Here is a 25061-nt window from a genome sequence, read left to right on the forward strand (position 1 = left end):
CGGGGATTTGGGGGTTGGCAGCCCTTGTTTTTCGGCGGGGATGCGGCGGTTTGCGTTTGATGAGACTTCTGAAGCGAATTTAAAGGTAAATATAGCAAACAAAAATTTGCTTCGGAGTCTCTTTAACCACTTGCCGACCGCACACTCATACCGTGCGACGGCAAAGTGGTAGCTGGAGGACCAGCGACGCACGTCTGCGTCACCAGGTGCCGCCCTAATTAATCAGGAAAGGCCGCTCGCGCGAGCGGCCGTTTCCTGTTTGATCACGGAGCGGGTCTCCGTGAATAGCCTGCGAGCAGACTAAATGTAAACGCAGGAGACGTTTGTTTACATTGAACGGCGCTGCTGCGCAGCAGTGCCGTAAGGCAGATCAGCGATCCCCGGCCAATCAGCGGCCGGGAATCGCCACCATGTGACAGAGGACATCCTGTCACAGGCTGCACAGGACGGATAGCGTCCTGTGCAGCCCCGATCACCAGGGGGGAGAGGTAGGAGAGGGAGGGGGGAATTTCGCCGCAGAGGGCTTTGAGGTGCCCCCCCCCCCCCCCGCAACATGCCAGCTGGCAGGAGCGATCAGACCCCCCTGCACATCATCCCCATAGGGCGGAAAAAAGGGGGGCGATCTGATCGCTCTGCATGCAATCTGATCTGTGCTGGGGGCTGCAGCGCTGGTCCTTAAAGAGACACTGAAGCGAGAATAATTCTCGCTTCAGAGCTCATAGTTAGCAGGGGCACACTTTTCCCCCTGCTAAAACGCCGCTATCCCGCGGCTAAACGGGGGTCCCTTCACCCCCAAACCCCCCCCCCCGCAAAATGAACGACCAAATTGGTCGTAGATTTTGCTGCTCCTGGAGGCAGGGCTAGTCGCGTCTATCAGCGGCGCATCGCCGCCTCTCCCTCGCCCCTCTCAATGAAGGAAGACTGAGAGAGGCGGGGATACGCGCTGACAGACGCGCTTGGGGCAGGGCTGCGGCGGTTAGCCCTGCCTCAATCCAGAAGAGATCCCCGGCTGCACGGAGGGGATTTCGGGGGTAAGGGACCCCCGTTTAGCCGCGCGATGGCGGCGTTTTAGCAGGGGCACCTGCTAACTATGTGCTCTGAAGCGAGATTTATTCTCACTTCAGAGTCTCTTTAAGGGGGGGGGGGGTAAAGGCTGGGTCCTCAAGTGGTTAAGTGTCCCTCTTTCTCATCTCAGAAAGTTGGGAGGTGTGCCATCGTGTATGGTTAGTGGCCACCTTGGCTGGATCAATCCATGCTTCCCAACTTCTCACTCTCATGATGGACTCCTCACAGGAACGAGCTGCAAATAATTGCCATCCCTTCTCCTCACACATTCTCGTCCTCCAACGAATTGCCCCGCAGGGTCGCACTGACATCCATCCTCATTACCTCATGCTCTGTTCTGCGCGCTCCCCGTGCACCTGTATGCGCGCTCCCGACTCCTCCAACATGCCTGCGCGCGCCATGTCTCCTCTCTCCTCGCGCACCTTCCCATCGGGCCGTCCCCGCATTCCGCAACTGATGCTTTCGCTCTGTAGGTGAGAGGGCGGGCGTGGCACACAGGGAGGAGTGCGCCTGCGCAGCGCTGGAGAGGAACCCGCGGAGGCCCTGTCTCGTCCGTTGGCAGACGGGTGGGAGTGCGCATGCGCGGTTGGTGTTTTTTTTTTGTGACGGAGAGAGGTAATGGCGGATGTGGGGTGTCGCTCCGGCGGGGTGTACATTTATTTCCTGAAGGATTTTGGGAGATCAGGGTTTACTTTGTAGGAGTATAATCACACCTCTGTGTATATATATATATATATGTGTGTGATCCCCCATGGCCTTCCTGCCTCACACTAGACTAGCAGTCCTTGTAAGATTATAAGGCCCCATTCACATCTGAGCAATTAGCCGGTGTATTCCGCTAAAGCGACAGCGCTTTTTAACTTCTTGCCGACTTCCCCACGGCGATTGGCGTGAACGGCCTTTAATGCGGCTAGCAGTAGAGCTCGCTAGTGATGGGTCGTTCGCGAACGAGCCGGCTCTAAGAGCCGGCTCTTTGCTGCGAACGACAAGAGCCGGTTCTCAGTTTCAAAAGAGCCGATGCCTCAGCCGCCCCACAGAACTCTGCTTTGGTCTGTAATAAAGGGCGCTGAGGCATGCTGGGAGATGTAGTCCTCCTCTCGCAGCTTGTAGGAGTGTATTGGGCGGAGCAGTAGCAGGAGGGATTGCACCAGTCAGAGAAGCAGTCTGGAGTTGTCATGGAGACGGGGGCGGGGCTTTTACTCCAATTCTGAGTGGTGTCTAGTGATATTTAATGAAGAGCCGATTGAGAGCCGGCTCTTTAATGGGAGCCAATTCAGAAGAGCCGGTTCTCTGAGAAGAGCCGGAATTCCCATCTCTAGAGCTCGCAATTCTCCACTCTGCCTTCAGTCACCCAGCGGCAATCGCTGCTTGGAGAGTGTTAGACGTGTGACACGGCTGTCCCCCTGGTATGCTCGAGCCTATGACAGCCGATCACAGTGATTGGCAGGGTGAGGGAGGGGGCTATAGAAAATAAATAAAAAAGGTTATTTTATTTATAGTATGAAGAAATAATGATTAAAAAAACAAACAAACATTGGGGGAGCGATCAGATCCCACCAACAGAGAGCTCTGTTGGTGGGGAGAAAAGGGGGGGGGGAATCACTTGTGTGCTGAGTTGTGCGGCCCTGCAGCTAGCCCTTACAGCTGCTGTGACCCAACTTATGAAGAATGGCCTGGTCTTTAGGGGGGTCTAAACCATGGTCCTCAAGTGGTTAAAGTGCTAGTGCTATTTTACCCTATAGCAGTGATCTTACTGCCTCGAATTTTGCTGCGATTCTGGAGCGATCTTGGTACAGTGCTTATAAAGCGCTGACCGGGATCTCTATAAATTGTGGAAGTGTGAGTAGGGATTTTTACTGCGCTAATCACGGTAAAATGTGTCCTAAAAGAAGCCCCTGAACACTGTAATATCAATTTATGACAGAAGTGGTCATGTGATTAGTGCAGGCCTCGTTCACGTGAAAGCAGATGGCCGTGCATTCGGACCGCATTGTGCTGCTGATATCCTTCACTACAGTGAATGGGCCAGTGCTGCGTTTTGCCAAAAATTTGTGAAACAGTAGATTACAGTGAATACTGTTGCTATCCTAAAAGTGTGGCCACACCCACTGATCTGGATGTTGGGTGAGTAGTAGAGAAGGGTAAGTAGTTGGGACTGTCCCCCCCTCCCCCCATATTTGCAGGGGCTGCTCTTCTACTCCTCTGGCACCAATATTCACTTCAACCTCCCTGGTGTTCAATTTCACCAGGATTTCTGTGCAAAAAAGTGATCCAATTAATTTTTTAACCTTTTTCTCCTGTAACTTGCCAAAATGTGTCAAGCAAGGGTCTAGTATACATTGCAGGAGAGTATTGACATGTATGCATGTCAATACTGTTCACAGCATGCAGGGCCGGCCTTAGGTTTCACAGCGCCCTGAGCGAAACCTGATTTATGTTCTCCCCCCCCCCCCCCCCCCCTCATCCTCTTCCCACGTGCATATACACGCACGTATACACACACACAGGCCCATATGCAATTCCCCTTTTCTCCTGAGCTCTCCTAGGCCAGTGGTTCCCAACCTTTTTGACGTTGTGACACATTACGCCAAATGCTCAGATCTCTGTGTTACGTACGTATAATAGAAAAATACTATTAATAACCACGAATGGATGGAAAGAGTGCATTATCCTGAATACACTTAAAAATTAAGGCTAGAACCTATCAGGAATATTAATAAAAACAATCAGTGGGACAGTTAGACACCTTCCCCCCCATTTAGAATGATAGCACAGCACCGACAATTTTCACCAACCGTTATAGCCGCAGTGCGCCCCCCCAACGCCCTCAGACTCAGTATAGGCAGGTAGCCAGGTATAGGTGCCCCCAGTATAGGATCTCATGTGTAGGTGCCCTCAACATAGGTTGCCAAGCATAGGTGCCCCCAGTATAGGAAGTCAGTTGAAGGTCTACATCCCCCCCATAGGTAGCCAGGCATAGGTGCCTCCAGTATAGGTAGCCAGGTTTTGGTGCCCTCGGTAAAGCTATAGGTGCCCTCAGTTTAGGAAATCAGGTGTAGGTGCCCTCAGTATAGGTAACCAGCTATAGGAGCCCCCTTGGAAGCTGGCGCCCTGAGCGACCGCTTTAGTCGCTCATATCAAAGGCCGGCTATGACAGCATGTTTTGTATTGACGTGTATAACCGTCAATATCACTAGAGAGGTTAAAAGGAGTCATCAATCAGATAATGCTACCCCCAGTACTACTTACCTGGGGCTTCCCCCAGCCCCTGGCAGCAACCATGGCCCTCCTGGTCCCCGACGGTTCCTCGTCAGGTGTCCTCTACCGCATCTGTGCTAGTGCTGCTGTCAATCACCTCCATGTGGCCCGGGGTGTACTGCGCAGGCGCAGTACTTCTGCTCAGTACGTTCCCGTCCACGTGGAGGTGATTGACAGCAGCAGTCACGCAGGCGCAGTAGAGGACACCTGGCGAGGCACCGCCGGGGACGGGGAGCCAGCGGCTGAGCTGCAGCAAAGGACATAGCGGCTGCCAGGGGCTGGAGGAAGCCTCTGGCAGCCGCTAAAAAAAAGAGGATCCACCGTTACCACTTCCCAGTCATTGACAAAAGTATTGTCACAGTCCTCCCACGGGATTGTACGCACTCCTAAGTATCTCTTCCCGTGTTAGCGATGACACGCCTCGTAGTATGTGAAGCGCAGTACAAGCTACTTTCATTTGTAGTTCAGATCAGAGTGGGCCTACTTGCTGCAAAACTAAGGAGAGTAGAGTGCTAAGTCCCGCCCGTGGAGGTATCAGAGCAACTTGCATTACAGGGGCAAGTGGCTTATTATGATTGGCTGCATTTTGAAGAGAGGCTTTATGATTGGCTCAAGTGCGAGCAGAAAGTTTTGCAGGACACGTGCTGCAAGTTCTGCCCACAGAGGTATCGGAGCCACTCACAGGAAGTGAGTGGCTGCCTCTATTTAGAGACGGCTGCAATTTGTAAGGAGCCCTGGATACTGTACTAGTGGTTTTTCCATCTTGGCTATACAGCCCTAAGATATACTTAAACCTTGTAGTCCACCAAATGTGCAAGTGCTTGTACTGTACCTCCAATGGGAGGACAGAGCTGCTCCTGTGCAGCAGGGAATGTACCAGGGCATGCTGGGCCATTTCTAGGACAAGTGCTTGTACTGTACCTCCAATGGGAGGACAGAGCTGCTCCTGTGCAGCAGAGAATGTACCAGGGCATGCTGGGCCATTTCTAGGACAAGTGCTTGTACTGTACCTCCAATGGGAGGACAGAGCTGCTCCTGTGCAGCAGAGAATGTACCAGGGCATGCTGGGATATTTCTAGGACAAGTGCTTGTACTGTACCTCCAATGGGAGGACAGAGCTGCTCCTGTGCAGCAGAGAATGTACCAGGGCATGCTGGGATATTTCTAGGACAAGTGCTTGTACTGTACCCCCAATGGGAGGACAGAGCTGCTCCTGTGCAGCAGAGAATGTACCAGGGCATGCTGGGCCATTTCTAGGACAAGTGCTTGTACTGTACCTCCAATGGGAGGACAGAGCTGCTCCTGTGCAGCAGAGAATGTACCAGGGCATGCTGAGCCATTTCTAGGACAAGTGCTTGTACTGTACCTCCAATGGGAGGACAGAGCTGCTCCTGTGCAGCAGAGAATGTACCAGGGCATGCTGGGCCATTTCTAGGACAAGTGCTTGTACTGTACCTCCAATGGGAGGACAGAGCTGCTCCTGTGCAGCAGAGAATGTACCAGGGCATGCTGGGATATTTCTAGGACAAGTGCTTGTACTGTACCTCCAATGGGAGGACAGAGCTGCTCCTGTACAGCAGAGAATGTACCAGGGCATGCTGGGCCATTTCTAGGACAAATGCTTGTACTGTATCACCAATGAGAGGGCAGAGCTGCTCCTGTACAGCAGAGAATGTACCAGGGCATGCTGGGCCATTTCTAGGACAAGTGCTTGTACTGTACCTCCAATGGGAGGACAGAGCTGCTCCTGTGCAGCAAAGAACGTACCAGGGCATGCTGGGATATTTCTAGGACAAGTCCTTGTACTGTATCACCAATGGGAGGACAGAGCTGCCCCTGTGCAGCAGAGAATGTACCAGGGCATGCTGGGCCATTTCTAGGACAAGTGCTTGTACTGTACCTCCAATGGGAGGACAGAGCTGCTCCTGTGCAGCAGGGAATGTACCAGGGCATGCTGGGCCATTTCTAGGACAAGTGCTTGTACTGTACCTCCAATGGGAGGACAGAGCTGCTCCTGTGCAGCAGGGAATGTACCAGGGCATGCTGGGCCATTTCTAGGACAAGTGCTTGTACTGTACCTCCAATGGGAGGACAGAGCTGCTCCTGTGCAGCAGAGAATGTACCAGGGCATGCTGGGCCATTTCTAGGACAAGTGCTTGTACTGTACCTCCAATGGGAGGACAGAGCTGCTCCTGTGCAGCAGAGAATGTACCAGGGCATGCTGGGATATTTCTAGGACAAGTGCTTGTACTGTACCTCCAATGGGAGGACAGAGCTGCTCCTGTGCAGCAGAGAATGTACCAGGGCATGCTGGGATATTTCTAGGACAAGTGCTTGTACTGTACCCCCAATGGGAGGACAGAGCTGCTCCTGTGCAGCAGAGAATGTACCAGGGCATGCTGGGCCATTTCTAGGACAAGTGCTTGTACTGTACCTCCAATGGGAGGACAGAGCTGCTCCTGTGCAGCAGAGAATGTACCAGGGCATGCTGGGCCATTTCTAGGACAAGTGCTTGTACTGTACCTCCAATGGGAGGACAGAGCTGCTCCTGTGCAGCAGAGAATGTACCAGGGCATGCTGGGCCATTTCTAGGACAAGTGCTTGTACTGTACCTCCAATGGGAGGACAGAGCTGCTCCTGTGCAGCAGAGAATGTACCAGGGCATGCTGGGATATTTCTAGGACAAGTGCTTGTACTGTACCTCCAATGGGAGGACAGAGCTGCTCCTGTACAGCAGAGAATGTACCAGGGCATGCTGGGCCATTTCTAGGACAAATGCTTGTACTGTACCTCCAATGGGAGGACAGAGCTGCTCCTGTACAGCAGAGAATGTACCAGGGCATGCTGGGCCATTTCTAGGACAAGTGCTTGTACTGTACCTCCAATGGGAGGACAGAGCTGCTCCTGTGCAGCAGAGAATGTACCAGGGCATGCTGGGCCATTTCTAGGACAAGTGCTTGTACTGTATCACCAATGAGAGGGCAGAGCTGCTCCTGTACAGCAGAGAATGTACCAGGGCATGCTGGGCCATTTCTAGGACAAGTGCTTGTACTGTACCTCCAATGGGAGGACAGAGCTGCTCCTGTGCAGCAAAGAACGTACCAGGGCATGCTGGGCCATTTCTAGGACAAGTGCTTGTACTGTACCTCCAATGGGAGGACAGAGCTGCTCCTGTGCAGCAGAGAATGTACCAGGGCATGCTTGGCCATTTCTAGGACAAGTGCTTGTACTGTACCTCCAATGGGAGGACAGAGCTGCTCCTGTGCAGCAAAGAACGTACCAGGGCATACTGGGCCATTTCTAGGACAAGTGCTTGTACTGTACCTCCAATGGGAGGACAGAGCTGCTCCTGTGCAGCAAAGAACGTACCAGGGCATACTGGGCCATTTCTAGGACAAGTGCTTGTACTGTACCTCCAATGGGAGGACAGAGCTGCCCCTGTGCAGCAGAGAATGTACCAGGGCATGCTGGGATATTTCTAGGACAAGTGCTTGTACTGTACCTCCAATGGGAGGACAGAGCTGCCCCTGTGCAGCAGAGAATGTAGCAGGGCATGCTGGGCCATTTCTAGGACAAGTGCTTGTACTGTACCTCCAATGGGAGGACAGAGCTGCTCCTGTACAGCAGAGAATGTACCAGGGCATGCTGGGCCATTTCTAGGACTAGTGCTTGTACTGTACCTCCAATGGGAGGACAGAGCTGCTCCTGTGCAGCAGGGAATGTACCAGGGCATGCTGGGATATTTCTAGGACTAGTGCTTGTACTGTACCTCCAATGGGAGAACAGAGCTGCTCCTGTGCAGCAGAGAATGTACCAGGGCATGCTGGGATATTTCTAGGACAAGTGCTTGTACTGTACCTCCAATGGGAGGACAGAGCTGCTCCTGTGCAGCAGAGAATGCACCAGTGCATGCTGGGCCATTTCTAGGACAAGTGCTTGTACTGTACCTCCAATGGGAGGACAGAGCTGCTCCTGTACAGCAGAGAATGTACCAGGGCATGCTGGGCCATTTCTAGGACTAGTGCTTGTACTGTACCTCCAATGGGAGGACAGAGCTGCTCCTGTGCAGCAGGGAATGTACCAGGGCATGCTGGGATATTTCTAGGACTAGTGCTTGTACTGTACCTCCAATGGGAGAACAGAGCTGCTCCTGTGCAGCAGAGAATGTACCAGGGCATGCTGGGATATTTCTAGGACAAGTGCTTGTACTGTACCTCCAATGGGAGGACAGAGCTGCTCCTGTGCAGCAGAGAATGCACCAGTGCATGCTGGGATATTTCTAGGACAAGTGCTTGTACTGTACCTCCAATGGGAGGACAGAGCTGCTCCTGTGCAGCAGAGAATGCACCAGTGCATGCTGGGATATTTCTAGGACAAGTGCTTATACTGTACCTCTAATGGGAGGACAGAGCTGCTCCTGTGCAGCAGAGAATGCACCAGGGCATGCTGGGCCATTTCTAGGACAAGTGCTTGTACTGTACCTCCAATGGGAGGACAGAGCTGCTCCTGCAGCAGAGAATGCACCAGAGCATGCTGGGATATTTCTAGGACAAGTGCTTGTACTGTACCTCCAATGGGAGGACAGAGCTGCTCCTGTGCAGCAGAGAATGCACCAGGGCATGCTGGGCCATTTCTAGGACAAGTGCTTGTACTGTACCTCCAATGGGAGGACAGAGCTGCTCCTGCAGCAGAGAATGTACCAGGGCATGCTGGGATATTTCTAGGACAAGTGCTTGTACTGTACCTCCAATGGGAGGACAGAGCTGCTCCTGTGCAGCAGAGAGTGTACCAGGGCATGCTGGGATATTTCTAGGACAAGTGCTTGTACTGTACCTCCAATGGGAGGACAGAGCTGCTCCTGTGCAGCAGAGAATGCACCAGGGCATGCTGGGATATTTCTAGGACAAGTGCTTGTACTGTACCTCCAATGGGAGGACAGAGCTGCTCCTGTGCAGCAGAGAATGTACCAGGGCATGCTGGGCCATTTCTAGGACAAGTGCTTGTACTGTACCTCCAATGGGAGGACAGAGCTGCTCCTGCAGCAGAGAATGTACCAGGGCATGCTGGGATATTTCTAGGACAAGTGCTTGTACTGTACCCCCAATGGGAGGACAGAGCTGCTCCTGTGCAGCAGAGAATGTACCAGGGCATGCTGGGCCATTTCTAGGACAAGTGCTTGTACTGTACCTCCAATGGGAGGACAGAGCTGCTCCTGTGCAGCAGAGAATGTACCAGGGCATGCTGGGCCATTTCTAGGACAAGTGCTTGTACTGTACCTCCAATGGGAGGACAGAGCTGCTCCAGTGCAGCAGAGAATGTAGCAGCCAGGGCATGCTGGGCCATTTCTAGGACAAGTGCTTGTACTGTACCTCCAATGGGAGGACAGAGCTGCTCCTGTGCAGCAGAGAATGTACCAGGGCATGCTGGGCCATTTCTAGGACAAGTGCTTGTACTGTACCTCCAATGGGAGGACAGAGCTGCTCCTGTGCAGCAGAGAATGTACCAGGGCATGCTGGGCCATTTCTAGGACAAGTGCTTGTATTGTACCTCCAATGGGAGGACAGAGCTGCCCCTGTGCAGCAGAGAATGTACCAGGGCATGCTGGGATATTTCTAGGACAAGTGCTTGTACTGTACCCCCAATGGGAGGACAGAGCTGCTCCTGTGCAGCAGAGAATGTACCAGGGCATGCTGGGCCATTTCTAGGACAAGTGCTTGTACTGTACCTCCAATGGGAGGACAGAGCTGCTCCTGTGCAGCAGAGAATGTACCAGGGCATGCTGGGCCATTTCTAGGACAAGTGCTTGTACTGTACCTCCAATGGGAGGACAGAGCTGCTCCTGTGCAGCAGAGAATGTACCAGGGCATGCTGGGATATTTCTAGGACAAGTGCTTGTACTGTACCTCCAATGGGAGGACAGAGCTGCTCCTGTGCAGCAGAGAATGTACCAGGGCATGCTGGGATATTTCTAGGACAAGTGCTTGTACTGTACCCCCAATGGGAGGACAGAGCTGCTCCTGTGCAGCAGAGAATGTACCAGGGCATGCTGGGCCATTTCTAGGACAAGTGCTTGTACTGTACCTCCAATGGGAGGACAGAGCTGCTCCTGTGCAGCAGAGAATGTACCAGGGCATGCTGAGCCATTTCTAGGACAAGTGCTTGTACTGTACCTCCAATGGGAGGACAGAGCTGCTCCTGTGCAGCAGAGAATGTACCAGGGCATGCTGGGCCATTTCTAGGACAAGTGCTTGTACTGTACCTCCAATGGGAGGACAGAGCTGCTCCTGTGCAGCAGAGAATGTACCAGGGCATGCTGGGATATTTCTAGGACAAGTGCTTGTACTGTACCTCCAATGGGAGGACAGAGCTGCTCCTGTACAGCAGAGAATGTACCAGGGCATGCTGGGCCATTTCTAGGACAAATGCTTGTACTGTATCACCAATGAGAGGGCAGAGCTGCTCCTGTACAGCAGAGAATGTACCAGGGCATGCTGGGCCATTTCTAGGACAAGTGCTTGTACTGTACCTCCAATGGGAGGACAGAGCTGCTCCTGTGCAGCAAAGAACGTACCAGGGCATGCTGGGATATTTCTAGGACAAGTCCTTGTACTGTATCACCAATGGGAGGACAGAGCTGCCCCTGTGCAGCAGAGAATGTACCAGGGCATGCTGGGCCATTTCTAGGACAAGTGCTTGTACTGTACCTCCAATGGGAGGACAGAGCTGCTCCTGTGCAGCAGGGAATGTACCAGGGCATGCTGGGCCATTTCTAGGACAAGTGCTTGTACTGTACCTCCAATGGGAGGACAGAGCTGCTCCTGTGCAGCAGGGAATGTACCAGGGCATGCTGGGCCATTTCTAGGACAAGTGCTTGTACTGTACCTCCAATGGGAGGACAGAGCTGCTCCTGTGCAGCAGAGAATGTACCAGGGCATGCTGGGCCATTTCTAGGACAAGTGCTTGTACTGTACCTCCAATGGGAGGACAGAGCTGCTCCTGTGCAGCAGAGAATGTACCAGGGCATGCTGGGATATTTCTAGGACAAGTGCTTGTACTGTACCTCCAATGGGAGGACAGAGCTGCTCCTGTGCAGCAGAGAATGTACCAGGGCATGCTGGGATATTTCTAGGACAAGTGCTTGTACTGTACCCCCAATGGGAGGACAGAGCTGCTCCTGTGCAGCAGAGAATGTACCAGGGCATGCTGGGCCATTTCTAGGACAAGTGCTTGTACTGTACCTCCAATGGGAGGACAGAGCTGCTCCTGTGCAGCAGAGAATGTACCAGGGCATGCTGGGCCATTTCTAGGACAAGTGCTTGTACTGTACCTCCAATGGGAGGACAGAGCTGCTCCTGTGCAGCAGAGAATGTACCAGGGCATGCTGGGCCATTTCTAGGACAAGTGCTTGTACTGTACCTCCAATGGGAGGACAGAGCTGCTCCTGTGCAGCAGAGAATGTACCAGGGCATGCTGGGATATTTCTAGGACAAGTGCTTGTACTGTACCTCCAATGGGAGGACAGAGCTGCTCCTGTACAGCAGAGAATGTACCAGGGCATGCTGGGCCATTTCTAGGACAAATGCTTGTACTGTACCTCCAATGGGAGGACAGAGCTGCTCCTGTACAGCAGAGAATGTACCAGGGCATGCTGGGCCATTTCTAGGACAAGTGCTTGTACTGTACCTCCAATGGGAGGACAGAGCTGCTCCTGTGCAGCAGAGAATGTACCAGGGCATGCTGGGCCATTTCTAGGACAAGTGCTTGTACTGTATCACCAATGAGAGGGCAGAGCTGCTCCTGTACAGCAGAGAATGTACCAGGGCATGCTGGGCCATTTCTAGGACAAGTGCTTGTACTGTACCTCCAATGGGAGGACAGAGCTGCTCCTGTGCAGCAAAGAACGTACCAGGGCATGCTGGGCCATTTCTAGGACAAGTGCTTGTACTGTACCTCCAATGGGAGGACAGAGCTGCTCCTGTGCAGCAGAGAATGTACCAGGGCATGCTTGGCCATTTCTAGGACAAGTGCTTGTACTGTACCTCCAATGGGAGGACAGAGCTGCTCCTGTGCAGCAAAGAACGTACCAGGGCATACTGGGCCATTTCTAGGACAAGTGCTTGTACTGTACCTCCAATGGGAGGACAGAGCTGCTCCTGTGCAGCAAAGAACGTACCAGGGCATACTGGGCCATTTCTAGGACAAGTGCTTGTACTGTACCTCCAATGGGAGGACAGAGCTGCCCCTGTGCAGCAGAGAATGTACCAGGGCATGCTGGGATATTTCTAGGACAAGTGCTTGTACTGTACCTCCAATGGGAGGACAGAGCTGCCCCTGTGCAGCAGAGAATGTAGCAGGGCATGCTGGGCCATTTCTAGGACAAGTGCTTGTACTGTACCTCCAATGGGAGGACAGAGCTGCTCCTGTACAGCAGAGAATGTACCAGGGCATGCTGGGCCATTTCTAGGACTAGTGCTTGTACTGTACCTCCAATGGGAGGACAGAGCTGCTCCTGTGCAGCAGGGAATGTACCAGGGCATGCTGGGATATTTCTAGGACTAGTGCTTGTACTGTACCTCCAATGGGAGAACAGAGCTGCTCCTGTGCAGCAGAGAATGTACCAGGGCATGCTGGGATATTTCTAGGACAAGTGCTTGTACTGTACCTCCAATGGGAGGACAGAGCTGCTCCTGTGCAGCAGAGAATGCACCAGTGCATGCTGGGCCATTTCTAGGACAAGTGCTTGTACTGTACCTCCAATGGGAGGACAGAGCTGCTCCTGTACAGCAGAGAATGTACCAGGGCATGCTGGGCCATTTCTAGGACTAGTGCTTGTACTGTACCTCCAATGGGAGGACAGAGCTGCTCCTGTGCAGCAGGGAATGTACCAGGGCATGCTGGGATATTTCTAGGACTAGTGCTTGTACTGTACCTCCAATGGGAGAACAGAGCTGCTCCTGTGCAGCAGAGAATGTACCAGGGCATGCTGGGATATTTCTAGGACAAGTGCTTGTACTGTACCTCCAATGGGAGGACAGAGCTGCTCCTGTGCAGCAGAGAATGCACCAGTGCATGCTGGGATATTTCTAGGACAAGTGCTTGTACTGTACCTCCAATGGGAGGACAGAGCTGCTCCTGTGCAGCAGAGAATGCACCAGTGCATGCTGGGATATTTCTAGGACAAGTGCTTATACTGTACCTCTAATGGGAGGACAGAGCTGCTCCTGTGCAGCAGAGAATGCACCAGGGCATGCTGGGCCATTTCTAGGACAAGTGCTTGTACTGTACCTCCAATGGGAGGACAGAGCTGCTCCTGCAGCAGAGAATGCACCAGAGCATGCTGGGATATTTCTAGGACAAGTGCTTGTACTGTACCTCCAATGGGAGGACAGAGCTGCTCCTGTGCAGCAGAGAATGCACCAGGGCATGCTGGGCCATTTCTAGGACAAGTGCTTGTACTGTACCTCCAATGGGAGGACAGAGCTGCTCCTGCAGCAGAGAATGTACCAGGGCATGCTGGGATATTTCTAGGACAAGTGCTTGTACTGTACCTCCAATGGGAGGACAGAGCTGCTCCTGTGCAGCAGAGAGTGTACCAGGGCATGCTGGGATATTTCTAGGACAAGTGCTTGTACTGTACCTCCAATGGGAGGACAGAGCTGCTCCTGTGCAGCAGAGAATGCACCAGGGCATGCTGGGATATTTCTAGGACAAGTGCTTGTACTGTACCTCCAATGGGAGGACAGAGCTGCTCCTGTGCAGCAGAGAATGTACCAGGGCATGCTGGGCCATTTCTAGGACAAGTGCTTGTACTGTACCTCCAATGGGAGGACAGAGCTGCTCCTGCAGCAGAGAATGTACCAGGGCATGCTGGGATATTTCTAGGACAAGTGCTTGTACTGTACCCCCAATGGGAGGACAGAGCTGCTCCTGTGCAGCAGAGAATGTACCAGGGCATGCTGGGCCATTTCTAGGACAAGTGCTTGTACTGTACCTCCAATGGGAGGACAGAGCTGCTCCTGTGCAGCAGAGAATGTACCAGGGCATGCTGGGCCATTTCTAGGACAAGTGCTTGTACTGTACCTCCAATGGGAGGACAGAGCTGCTCCAGTGCAGCAGAGAATGTAGCAGCCAGGGCATGCTGGGCCATTTCTAGGACAAGTGCTTGTACTGTACCTCCAATGGGAGGACAGAGCTGCTCCTGTGCAGCAGAGAATGTACCAGGGCATGCTGGGCCATTTCTAGGACAAGTGCTTGTACTGTACCTCCAATGGGAGGACAGAGCTGCTCCTGTGCAGCAGAGAATGTACCAGGGCATGCTGGGCCATTTCTAGGACAAGTGCTTGTATTGTACCTCCAATGGGAGGACAGAGCTGCCCCTGTGCAGCAGAGAATGTACCAGGGCATGCTGGGATATTTCTAGGACAAGTGCTTGTACTGTACCCCCAATGGGAGGACAGAGCTGCTCCTGTGCAGCAGAGAATGTACCAGGGCATGCTGGGCCATTTCTAGGACAAGTGCTTGTACTGTACCTCCAATGGGAGGACAGAGCTGCCCCTGTGCAGCAGAGAATGTACCAGGGCATGCTGGGATATTTCTAGGACAAGTGCTTGTACTGTACCCCCAATGGGAGGACAGAGCTGCTCCAGTGCAGCAGAGAATGTACCAGGGCATGCTGGGCCATTTCTAGGACAAGTGCTTGTACTGTACCTCCAATGGGAGGACAGAGCTGCTCCTGTGCAGCAGAGAATGTACCAGGGCATGCTGGGCCATTTCTAGGACAAGTGCTTGTACTGTACCTCCAATGGGAGGACAGAGCTGCTCCTGTGCAGCAGAGAATGTACCAGGGCATGCTGGGATATTTCTAGGACAAGTGCTTGTACTGTACCTCCAATGGGAGGACAGAGCTGCCCCTGTGCAGCAGAGAATGTACCAGGGCATGCTGGGCCATTTCTAGGACAAATGCTTGTACTGTACCTCCAATGGGAGGACAGAGCTGCTCCTGTACAGCAGAGAATGTACCAGGGCATGCTGGGCCATTTCTAGGACAAATGCTTGTACTGTATCACCAATGAGAGGGCAGAGCTGCTCCTGTACAGCAGAGAATGTACCAGGGCATGCTGGGCCATTTCTAGGACAAGTGCTTGTACTGTACCTCCAATGGGAGGACAGAGCTGCTCCTGTGCAGCAGAGAATGTACCAGGGCATGCTGGGATATTTCTAGGACAAGTCCTTGTACTGTATCACCAATGGGAGGACAGAGCTGCCCCTGTGCAGCAGAGAATGTACCAGGGCATGCTGGGCCATTTCTAGGACAAGTGCTTGTACTGTACCTCCAATGGGAGGACAGAGCTGCTCCTGTGCAGCAGGGAATGTACCAGGGCATGCTGGGCCATTTCTAGGACAAGTGCTTGTACTGTACCTCCAATGGGAGGACAGAGCTGCTCCTGTGCAGCAGGGAATGTACCAGGGCATGCTGGGCCATTTCTAGGACAAGTGCTTGTACTGTACCTCCAATGGGAGGACAGAGCTGCTCCTGTGCAGCAGAGAATGTACCAGGGCATGCTGGGCCATTTCTAGGACAAGTGCTTGTACTGTACCTCCAATGGGAGGACAGAGCTGCTCCTGTGCAGCAGAGAATGTACCAGGGCATGCTGGGATATTTCTAGGACAAGTGCTTGTACTGTACCTCCAATGGGAGGACAGAGCTGCTCCTGTGCAGCAGAGAATGTACCAGGGCATGCTGGGATATTTCTAGGACAAGTGCTTGTACTGTACCCCCAATGGGAGGACAGAGCTGCTCCTGTGCAGCAGAGAATGTACCAGGGCATGCTGGGCCATTTCTAGGACAAGTGCTTGTACTGTACCTCCAATGGGAGGACAGAGCTGCTCCTGTGCAGCAGAGAATGTACCAGGGCATGCTGGGCCATTTCTAGGACAAGTGCTTGTACTGTACCTCCAATGGGAGGACAGAGCTGCTCCTGTGCAGCAGAGAATGTACCAGGGCATGCTGGGCCATTTCTAGGACAAGTGCTTGTACTGTACCTCCAATGGGAGGACAGAGCTGCTCCTGTGCAGCAGAGAATGTACCAGGGCATGCTGGGATATTTCTAGGACAAGTGCTTGTACTGTACCTCCAATGGGAGGACAGAGCTGCTCCTGTACAGCAGAGAATGTACCAGGGCATGCTGGGCCATTTCTAGGACAAATGCTTGTACTGTACCTCCAATGGGAGGACAGAGCTGCTCCTGTACAGCAGAGAATGTACCAGGGCATGCTGGGCCATTTCTAGGACAAGTGCTTGTACTGTACCTCCAATGGGAGGACAGAGCTGCTCCTGTGCAGCAGAGAATGTACCAGGGCATGCTGGGCCATTTCTAGGACAAGTGCTTGTACTGTATCACCAATGAGAGGGCAGAGCTGCTCCTGTACAGCAGAGAATGTACCAGGGCATGCTGGGCCATTTCTAGGACAAGTGCTTGTACTGTACCTCCAATGGGAGGACAGAGCTGCTCCTGTGCAGCAAAGAACGTACCAGGGCATGCTGGGCCATTTCTAGGACAAGTGCTTGTACTGTACCTCCAATGGGAGGACAGAGCTGCTCCTGTGCAGCAGAGAATGTACCAGGGCATGCTGGGCCATTTCTAGGACAAGTGCTTGTACTGTACCTCCAATGGGAGGACAGAGCTGCTCCTGTGCAGCAAAGAACGTACCAGGGCATACTGGGCCATTTCTAGGACAAGTGCTTGTACTGTACCTCCAATGGGAGGACAGAGCTGCTCCTGTGCAGCAAAGAACGTACCAGGGCATACTGGGCCATTTCTAGGACAAGTGCTTGTACTGTACCTCCAATGGGAGGACAGAGCTGCCCCTGTGCAGCAGAGAATGTACCAGGGCATGCTGGGATATTTCTAGGACAAGTGCTTGTACTGTACCTCCAATGGGAGGACAGAGCTGCCCCTGTGCAGCAGAGAATGTAGCAGGGCATGCTGGGCCATTTCTAGGACAAGTGCTTGTACTGTACCTCCAATGGGAGGACAGAGCTGCTCCTGTACAGCAGAGAATGTACCAGGGCATGCTGGGCCATTTCTAGGACTAGTGCTTGTACTGTACCTCCAATGGGAGGACAGAGCTGCTCCTGTGCAGCAGGGAATGTACCAGGGCATGCTGGGATATTTCTAGGACTAGTGCTTGTACTGTACCTCCAATGGGAGAACAGAGCTGCTCCTGTGCAGCAGAGAATGTACCAGGGCATGCTGGGATATTTCTAGGACAAGTGCTTGTACTGTACCTCCAATGGGAGGACAGAGCTGCTCCTGTGCAGCAGAGAATGCACCAGTGCATGCTGGGATATTTCTAGGACAAGTGCTTGTACTGTACCTCCAATGGGAGGACAGAGCTGCTCCTGTGCAGCAGAGAATGCACCAGTGCATGCTGGGATATTTCTAGGACAAGTGCTTGTACTGTACCTCCAATGGGAGGACAGAGCTGCTCCTGTGCAGCAGAGAATGCACCAGGGCATGCTGGGCCATTTCTAGGACAAGTGCTTGTACTGTACCTCCAATGGGAGGACAGAGCTGCTCCTGCAGCAGAGAATGTACCAGGGCATGCTGGGATATTTCTAGGACAAGTGCTTGTACTGTACCTCCAATGGGAGGACAGAGCTGCTCCTGTGCAGCAGAGAGTGTACCAGGGCATGCTGGGATATTTCTAGGACAAGTGCTTGTACTGTACCTCCAATGGGAGGACAGAGCTGCTCCTGTGCAGCAGAGAATGCACCAGGGCATGCTGGGATATTTCTAGGACAAGTGCTTGTACTGTACCTCCAATGGGAGGACAGAGCTGCTCCTGTGCAGCAGAGAATGTACCAGGGCATGCTGGGCCATTTCTAGGACAAGTGCTTGTACTGTACCTCCAATGGGAGGACAGAGCTGCTCCTGCAGCAGAGAATGTACCAGGGCATGCTGGGATATTTCTAGGACAAGTGCTTGTACTGTACCCCCAATGGGAGGACAGAGCTGCTCCTGTGCAGCAGAGAATGTACCAGGGCATGCTGGGCCATTTCTAGGACAAGTGCTTGTACTGTACCTCCAATGGGAGGACAGAGCTGCTCCTGTGCAGCAGAGAATGTACCAGGGCATGCTGGGCCATTTCTAGGACAAGTGCTTGTACTGTACCTCCAATGGGAGGACAGAGCTGCTCCAGTGCAGCAGAGAATGTAGCAGCCAGGGCATGCTGGGCCATTTCTAGGACAAGTGCTTGTACTGTACCTCCAATGGGAGGACAGAGCTGCTCCTGTGCAGCAGAGAATGTACCAGGGCATGCTGGGCCATTTCTAGGACAAGTGCTTGTACTGTACCTCCAATGGGAGGACAGAGCTGCTCCTGTGCAGCAGAGAATGTACCAGGGCATGCTGGGCCATTTCTAGGACAAGTGCTTGTATTGTACCTCCAATGGGAGGACAGAGCTGCTCCTGTGCAGCAGAGAATGTACCAGGGCATGCTGGGCCATTTCTAGGACAAGTGCTTGTACTGTACCTCCAATGGGAGGACAGAGCTGCCCCTGTGCAGCAGAGAATGTACCAGGGCATGCTGGGATATTTCTAGGACAAGTGCTTGTACTGTACCCCCAATGGGAGGACAGAGCTGCTCCTGTGCAGCAGAGAATGTACCAGGGCATGCTGGGCCATTTCTAGGACAAGTGCTTGTACTGTACCTCCAATGGGAGGACAGAGCTGCCCCTGTGCAGCAGAGAATGTACCAGGGCATGCTGGGATATTTCTAGGACAAGTGCTTGTACTGTACCCCCAATGGGAGGACAGAGCTGCTCCAGTGCAGCAGAGAATGTACCAGGGCATGCTGGGCCATTTCTAGGACAAGTGCTTGTACTGTACCCCCAATGGGAGGACAGAGCTGCTCCTGTGCAGCAGAGAATGTACCAGGGCATGCTGGGATATTTCTAGGACAAGTGCTTGTACTGTACCTCCAATGGGAGGACAGAGCTGCCCCTGTGCAGCAGAGAATGTACCAGGGCATGCTGGGCCATTTCTAGGACAAGTGCTTGTACTGTACCCCCAATGGGAGGACAGAGCTGCTCCTGTGCAGCAGAGAATGTACCAGGGCATGCTGGGCCATTTCTAGGACAAGTGCTTGTACTGTATCTCCAATGGGAGGACAGAGCTGCTCCTGTGCAGCAGAGAATGTACCAGGGCATGCTGGGCCATTTCTAGGACAAGTGCTTGTACTGTATCTCCAATGGGAGGACAGAGCTGCTCCTGTGCAGCAGAGAATGTACCAGGGCATGCTGGGCCATTTCTAGGACAAGTGCTTGTACTGTATCTCCAATGGGAGGACAGAGCTGCTCCTGTGCAGCAGAGAATGTACCAGGGCATGCTGGGCCATTTCTAGGACAAGTGCTTGTACTGTACCTCCAATGGGAGGACAGAGCTGCTCCTGTGCAGCAGAGAATGTACCAGGGCATGCTGGGCCATTTCTAGGACAAGTGCTTGTACTGTACCTTCAAGGGGAGGACAGAGCTGCTCCTGTGCAGCAGAGAATGTACCAGGGCATGCTGGGCCATTTCTAGGACAAGTGCTTGTACTGTACCTCCAATGGGAGGACAGAGCTGCTCCCGTGCAGCAAGGAATGTACCAGGGCATGCTGGGCCATTTCTAGGACAAGTGCTTGTACTGTACCTTCAAGGGGAGGACAGAGCTGCTCCTGTGCAGCAGAGAATGTACCAGGGCATGCTGGGCCATTTCTAGGACAAGTGCTTGTACTGTACCTCCAATGGGAGGACATAGCTGATCCTGTGCAGCAGAGAATGTACCAGGGCATGCTGGGATATTTCTAGGACAAGTGCTTGTACTGTACCTCCAATGGGAGGACAGAGCTGCTCCTGTGCAGCAGAGAATGTACCAGGGCATGCTGGGATATTTCTAGGACAAGTTCTTGTACTGTACCTCCAATGGGAGGACAGAGCTGCTCCTGTGCAGCAGAGAATGCACCAGGGCATGCTGGGCCATTTCTAGGACAAGTGCTTGTACTGTACCTCCAATGGGAGGACATAGCTGCTCCTGTACAGCAGAGAATGTACCAGGGCATGCTGGGCCATTTCTAGGACAAGTGCGTGTACTGTACCTCCAATGGGAGCACAGAGCTGCTCCTGTGCAGCAGAGAATGTACCAGGGCATGCTGGGATATTTCTAAGACAAGTGCTTGTACTGTACCTCCAATGGGAGGACAGAGCTGCTCCTGTGCAGCAGAGAATGTATCAGGGCATGCTGGGCCATTTCTAGGACAAGTGCTTGTACTGTACCCCCAATGGGAGGACAGAGCTGCTCCTGTGCAGCAGAGAATGTATCAGGGCATGCTGGGCCATTTCTAGGACAAGTGCTTGTACTGTACCCCCAATGGGAGGACAGAGCTGCTCCTGTGCAGCAGAGAATGTACCAGGACATGCTGGGATATTTCTAGGACAAGTGCTTGTACTGTACCTCCAATGGGAGCACAGAGCTGCTCCTGTGCAGCAGAGAATGTACCAGGGCATGCTGGGATATTTCTAAGACAAGTTCTTGTACTGTACCTCCAATGGGAGGACAGAGCTGCTCCTGTGCAGCAGAGAATGTACCAGTGCATGCTGGGCCATTTCTAGGACAAGTGCTTGTACTGTACCTCCAATGGGAGGACAGAGCTGCTCCTGTGCAGCAGAGAATGTACCAGGGCATGCTGGGATATTTCTAGGACAAGTGCTTGTACTGTACCTCCAATGGAAGGACAGAGCTGCTCCTGTGCAGCAGGGAATGTACCAGGGCATGCTGGGATATTTCTAGGACAAGTGCTTGTACTGTACCTCCAATGGGAGGACAGAGCTGCTCCTGTGCAGCAGAGAATGTACCAGGGCATGCTGGGATATTTCTAGGAGAAGTGCTTGTACTGTATCTCCAATGGGAGGACAGAGCTGCTCCTGTGCAGCAGAGAATGTATCAGGGCATGCTGGGCCATTTCTAGGACAAGTGCTTGTACTGTACCCCCAATGGGAGGACAGAGCTGCTCCTGTGCAGCAGAGAATGTACCAGGACATGCTGGGATATTTCTAGGACAAGTGCTTGTACTGTACCTCCAATGGGAGCACAGAGCTGCTCCTGTGCAGCAGAGAATGTACCAGGGCATGCTGGGATATTTCTAAGACAAGTTCTTGTACTGTACCTCCAATGGGAGGACAGAGCTGCTCCTGTGCAGCAGAGAATGCACCAGGGCATGCTGGGATATTTCTAGGACAAGTGCTTGTACTGTACCTCCAATGGGAGGACAGAGCTGCTCCTGTGCAGCAGGGAATGTACCCGGACATGCAGGGATATTTCTAGGACAAGTGCTTGTACTGTACCTCCAATGGGAGGACAGAGCTGCTCCTGTGCAGCAGAGAATGTACCAGTGCATGCTGGGCCATTTCTAGGACAAGTGCTTGTACTGTACCCCCAATGGGAGGACAGAGCTGCTCCTGTGCAGCAGAGAATGTACCAGGGCATGCTGGGCCATTTCTAGGACAAGTGCTTGTACTGTACCCCCAATGGGAGGACAGAGCTGCTCCTGTGCAGCAGAGAATGTACCAGGGCATGCTGGGCCATTTCTAGGACAAGTGCTTGTACTGTACCCCCAATGGGAGGACAGAGCTGCTCCTGTGCAGCAGAGAATGTACCAGGGCATGCTGGGATATTTCTAGGACAAGTGCTTGTACTGTACCCCCAATGGGAGGACAGAGCTGCTCCTGTGCAGCAGAGAATGTACCAGGGCATGCTGGGCCATTTCTAGGACAAGTGCTTGTACTGTACCTCCAATGGGAGGACAGAGCTGCTCCTGTGCAGCAGGGAATGTACCAGGGCATGCTGGGATATTTCTAGGACAAGTGCCTGCACTGTACCCCCAATGGAAGGACAGAGCTGCTCCTGTGCAGCAGAGAATGTACCAGTGCATGCTGGGATATTTCTAGGACAAGTGCTTGTACTGTACCTCCAATGGGAGGACAGAGCTGCTCCTGTGCAGCAGAGAATGTACCAGGGCATGCTGGGATATTACTAGGACAAGTGCTTGTACTGTACCTCCAATGGGAGGGCAGAGCTGCTCCTGTGCAGCAGAGAATGCACCAGGGCATGCTGGGCCATTTCTAGGACAAGTGCTTGTACTGTACCTCCAATGGGAGGACAGAGCTGCCCCTGTGCAGCAGAGAATGTACCAGGGCATGCTGGGCCATTTCTAGGACAAGTGCTTGTACTGTACCCCCAATGGGAGCACAGAGTTGCTCCTGTGCAGCAGAGAATGTACCAGGGCATGCTGGGATATTTCTAGGACAAGTGCTTGTACTGTACCCCCAATGGGAGGACAGAGCTGCTCCTGTGCAGCAGAGAATGTACCAGGGCATGCTGGGCCATTTCTAGGACAAGTGCTTGTACTGTACCTCCAATGGGAGGACAGAGCTGCCCCTGTGCAGCAGAGAATGTACCAGGGCATGCTGGGATATTTCTAGGACAAGTGCTTGTACTGTACCTCCAATGGGAGGACAGAGCTGCTCCTGTGCAGCAGAGAATGTACCAGGGCATGCTGGGATATTTCTAGGACAAGTGCTTGTACTTTATCTCCAATGGGAGGACAGAGCTGCTACTGTGCAGCAGAGAGTGTACCAGGGCATGCTGGGATATTTCTAGGACAAGTGCTTGTACTGTACCTCCAATGGGAGGACAGAGCTGCTCCTGTGCAGCAGAGAATGTACCAGGGCATGCTGGGATATTACTAGGACAAGTGCTTGTACTGTACCTCCAATGGGAGGGCAGAGCTGCTCCTGTGCAGCAGAGAATGCACCAGGGCATGCTGGGCCATTTCTAGGACAAGTGCTTGTACTGTACCCCCAATGGAAGGACAGAGCTGCTCCTGTGCAGCAGAGAATGTACCAGTGCATGCTGGGATATTTCTAGGACAAGTGCTTGTACTGTACCTCCAATGGGAGGACAGAGCTGCTCCTGTGCAGCAGAGAATGTACCAGGGCATGCTGGGATATTTCTAGGACAAGTGCTTGTACTGTACCTCCAATGGGAGGACAGAGCTGCTCCTGTGCAGCAGAGAATGTACCAGGGCATGCTGGGATATTACTAGGACAAGTGCTTGTACTGTACCTCCAATGGGAGGGCAGAGCTGCTCCTGTGCAGCAGAGAATGCACCAGGGCATGCTGGGCCATTTCTAGGACAAGTGCTTGTACTGTACCTCCAATGGGAGGACAGAGCTGCCCCTGTGCAGCAGAGAATGTACCAGGGCATGCTGGGCCATTTCTAGGACAAGTGCTTGTACTGTACCCCCAATGGGAGCACAGAGTTGCTCCTGTGCAGCAGAGAATGTACCAGGGCATGCTGGGATATTTCTAGGACAAGTGCTTGTACTGTACCCCCAATGGGAGGACAGAGCTGCTCCTGTGCAGCAGAGAATGTACCAGGGCATGCTGGGCCATTTCTAGGACAAGTGCTTGTACTGTACCTCCAATGGGAGGACAGAGCTGCCCCTGTGCAGCAGAGAATGTACCAGGGCATGCTGGGATATTTCTAGGACAAGTGCTTGTACTGTACCTCCAATGGGAGGACAGAGCTGCTCCTGTGCAGCAGAGAATGTACCAGGGCATGCTGGGATATTTCTAGGACAAGTGCTTGTACTTTATCTCCAATGGGAGGACAGAGCTGCTACTGTGCAGCAGAGAGTGTACCAGGGCATGCTGGGATATTTCTAGGACAAGTGCTTGTACTGTACCTCCAATGGGAGGACAGAGCTGCTCCTGTGCAGCAGAGAATGTACCAGGGCATGCTGGGATATTACTAGGACAAGTGCTTGTACTGTACCTCCAATGGGAGGGCAGAGCTGCTCCTGTGCAGCAGAGAATGCACCAGGGCATGCTGGGCCATTTCTAGGACAAGTGCTTGTACTGTACCCCCAATGGAAGGACAGAGCTGCTCCTGTGCAGCAGAGAATGTACCAGTGCATGCTGGGATATTTCTAGGACAAGTGCTTGTACTGTACCTCCAATGGGAGGACAGAGCTGCTCCTGTGCAGCAGAGAATGTACCAGGGCATGCTGGGATATTTCTAGGACAAGTGCTTGTACTGTACCTCCAATGGGAGGACAGAGCTGCTCCTGTGCAGCAGAGAATGTACCAGGGCATGCTGGGATATTACTAGGACAAGTGCTTGTACTGTACCTCCAATGGGAGGGCAGAGCTGCTCCTGTGCAGCAGAGAATGCACCAGGGCATGCTGGGCCATTTCTAGGACAAGTGCTTGTACTGTACCTCCAATGGGAGGACAGAGCTGCCCCTGTGCAGCAGAGAATGTACCAGGGCATGCTGGGCCATTTCTAGGACAAGTGCTTGTACTGTACCCCCAATGGGAGCACAGAGTTGCTCCTGTGCAGCAGAGAATGTACCAGGGCATGCTGGGATATTTCTAGGACAAGTGCTTGTACTGTACCCCCAATGGGAGGACAGAGCTGCTCCTGTGCAGCAGAGAATGTACCAGGGCATGCTGGGCCATTTCTAGGACAAGTGCTTGTACTGTACCTCCAATGGGAGGACAGAGCTGCCCCTGTGCAGCAGAGAATGTACCAGGGCATGCTGGGATATTTCTAGGACAAGTGCTTGTACTGTACCTCCAATGGGAGGACAGAGCTGCTCCTGTGCAGCAGAGAATGTACCAGGGCATGCTGGGATAT

The 25061-nt window shown here is 53.0% G+C and overlaps 2 protein-coding genes across 10 annotated transcripts in view; one reads left to right on the top strand and one right to left on the bottom strand.

Moving 5' to 3' along the window:
* ARHGEF17 (Rho guanine nucleotide exchange factor 17) overlaps positions 1-1466 on the bottom strand; it is a 371957-nt gene extending 370491 nt beyond the window's left edge. For both annotated transcript variants that reach the window (XM_068266634.1, XM_068266632.1), the window contains exon 1: positions 1390-1466. The gene's annotated coding sequence lies outside the window, so the exon portion shown is untranslated. The remainder of the gene's footprint in view (positions 1-1389) is intronic.
* UVRAG (UV radiation resistance associated) overlaps positions 1-25061 on the top strand; it is a 300947-nt gene that overhangs the window by 16074 nt on the left and 259812 nt on the right. For 5 of the 8 annotated variants that reach the window (XM_068266635.1, XM_068266638.1, XM_068266637.1 and 2 more), the window contains exon 1: positions 1636-1680. The exons of 1 other annotated variant lie outside the window; for it this stretch is intronic. The gene's annotated coding sequence lies outside the window, so the exon portion shown is untranslated. Of the gene's footprint in view, positions 1-1583; positions 1681-25061 lie in introns of those variants that run through there. 2 more of the 8 variants (XM_068266642.1, XM_068266636.1) reach the window with 2 other exon arrangements.

The sequence above is a fragment of the Hyperolius riggenbachi genome, chromosome 2, assembly GCF_040937935.1.
Source record: "Hyperolius riggenbachi isolate aHypRig1 chromosome 2, aHypRig1.pri, whole genome shotgun sequence".
In the NCBI taxonomy this organism is placed as follows: Eukaryota; Metazoa; Chordata; class Amphibia; order Anura; family Hyperoliidae; genus Hyperolius; species Hyperolius riggenbachi.